The sequence below is a fragment of the Corylus avellana genome, chromosome ca8 (genome assembly GCF_901000735.1).
Source record: "Corylus avellana chromosome ca8, CavTom2PMs-1.0".
In the NCBI taxonomy this organism is placed as follows: domain Eukaryota; kingdom Viridiplantae; phylum Streptophyta; class Magnoliopsida; order Fagales; family Betulaceae; genus Corylus; species Corylus avellana.
In genome coordinates this window covers 8,016,022-8,018,802 of record NC_081548.1, presented here as the reverse complement: position 1 = coordinate 8,018,802, position 2,781 = coordinate 8,016,022, and the positions used below count along the sequence as shown (strand labels likewise).

Sequence of the window (2,781 nt, the reverse complement as noted above, 5' to 3'; positions counted from 1 at the left end):
TCGCCCCCATGCCTTGTTTTTGGTATTTCTCCCATTTTTTTTTTCCCTCTAGCTCTCCCGCCTGGCCCTTTCTTCTTCCCTCCCCCCTGGTTTTTTCTTTTTATTCTTCTCTAGCTAGCTCCTCCGGCGCCCACAGCTCCCTCTCCCGCGCGCTCACTCTCTCTCAGCTCTCTCTACCAGCTCTATCTCTCAGCTAGCTAGCAAGTTCTCTAGCTCTCTCCAGCTCACTCCCCATCTCTGGCCAGCTCCATCACTTTGCCGTTGTCGTCTTCGGCGGTTCGCCGGCCGAAACTTCTCCGTCAATCAACTCCAGCTCTCCTGCAGGTATATATATATATATTGTGTTGTTTTATCAAATTTATGTTTTATTTTGTCATGAATCCGTACATATGATGTTTGGTTAATACATTGGATTGAGTATTTGTGAGTATGTATTAATTGGTGGAGGTGTTTGTTTATTTTTTTTTATATATATTATTTACTTATTGTACATTCGTTCGTTGTATATGAACATGCATGCAAGATGATCGATGTTTCTCATGGTAGCTAGGTTTTTATTTCATAATATAATAGTTTTTTAAATGTGGCTTCTTGTTTTATTTTTTTTTATTTTTTGTTTGCTTAGCTGAAAAAGGTTGGCTTATTAATTAGTAAATAATTTATACAACATTATTTCAATTTTAATCATTTGACATTCTAATTAAGTACGTGGTGATAATTATAGAGATTTAATTTCAGACTTTGTTTAATTAATACTTAAATTGAATGAGTCTTAATATTGAAACGTACATTAAATCTCTTATTAATTTGTAAGTTATACATTCTCATGGTAGCGAGGATTCAATTCGAATTCCATGGATTTAATTGGAAAAAAAGTTGGCAAAAGTGCAAACATTGTGAAACTTAGAGACTCCACATGAATATACATTTTGGTACTATCCCCTTATATTTATAACAAATTCATATCCATGAATATTGGATATGAATATTAATTAAATAACTAACCTAGTTATTTAATTATTTTAGGGTCCTCGATCATATATAACAAATGCACACACACACACACACACACACATATATATATATACTCGCATTAATATTCATTATATTTGGACATAACAAATTTAAACCTATATGATGATAATGTATAGATTTATATTTTTTGTGTGGTTGAAATATTTATGTTTATATATATGCATGTGCTTAATACTAGGTATATATTAATACCTATACATTATCACGAAGTTTGCACTTTTGAATGGCAAAAGTGCAAACATTGTGAAACTTAGAGAGACTCCAAATGAATACACACTTTGGTACTATCCCCTTATATTTATAACAAATTCATATTAATGAATATTGGATATGAATATTAATTAAATAACTAACCTAGTTATTGTTTTATTTTAGGGTCCTCGATCATATATAACAAATGCGCACACACACACACACATATATATATATATATATATACTCGCATTAATATTCATTATATTTGGACATAACAAATTTAAACCTATATGATGATAATGTATAGGTTTATATTTTTTGTGTGGTTGAAATATTTATGTTTATATATATGCATGTGCTTGATACTAGGCATATATTAATACCTATACATTATCACGAAGTTTGCACTTTTGAATGGCAAAAGTGCAAATATTGTGAAACTTAGAGAGACTCCAAATGAATACACACTTTGGTACTATCCCCTTATATTTATAACAAATTCATATCCATGAATATTGGATATGAATATTAATTAAATAACTAACCTAGTTATTGTTTTATTTTAGGGTCCTCGATCATATATAACAAATGCACACACACACACACACAGATATATATATATATATACTCGCATTAATATTCATTATATTTGGACATAACAAATTTAAACCTATATGATAATGTATAGGTATATATTTTTTGTGTGGTTGAAATATTTAGGTTTATATATATGCATGTGCTTGAAACTAGGTATATATTAATACCTATACATTATCACGAAGTTTGCACTTTTGAATGGCAAAAGTGCAAACATTGTGAAACTTAGAGAGACTCCAAATGAATACACACTTTGGTACTATCCCCTTAATTTTTCTAACAAATTCATAATTCATGGATATGAATATTAATTAAATAACTAACCTAGTTATTGTTTTATTTTAGGATCCCCATAAATAACAAATACATATATATATACTCGCAGGAATATGCATTATATTTGGACATAAAAAATTTAAACCTATATGATAATGTATATATAGGTTTATATTTTTTACGTGGTTGAAATATTTAGGTTTATATATATGCATGTTCTTGAAATAAGGTATATATTTTTTAAGTCTTATATATTGATTCGTAATTTATGTATGTAGCGAAAAATGGACAAGAGTTGGATGATAAAGTCTAGGGGTACGAGGAAATACAGAGACGGGTGTAGACTGTTTGTGGAGTTTGCAGTTAGTAACTGTAGAACCCCTGATGGAAAAATCAATTGCCCTTGCAAGATTTGTCGAAATTACCGGCGCCACCAGCTAGATTTCGTATTCGACCACTTGACAGGGGGAAAAGGAATGATGCCGGAATATACACTATGATACTATCACGGTGAGAAGCATGTACAGGGTCCTGATACAGGATCTAATTCGAATCGCCCGGCCTCAGATGCGGGTGCAACCGCAAATCAGGGTGGAGACATGCACGCAATGTTGCGTGACTTATTCGGCATGCACGAAGTGGTCAGGGAAGACAATTGTGAGCCTCAAGTCGTGGTGC

The 2,781-nt window shown here is 32.0% G+C and overlaps 1 pseudogene; it reads right to left on the bottom strand.

Annotated features, from left to right (window-relative positions):
* The window catches only part of LOC132190826 (EG45-like domain containing protein), a 34,474-nt pseudogene that overhangs the window by 14,861 nt on the left and 16,832 nt on the right, over positions 1-2,781 (bottom strand).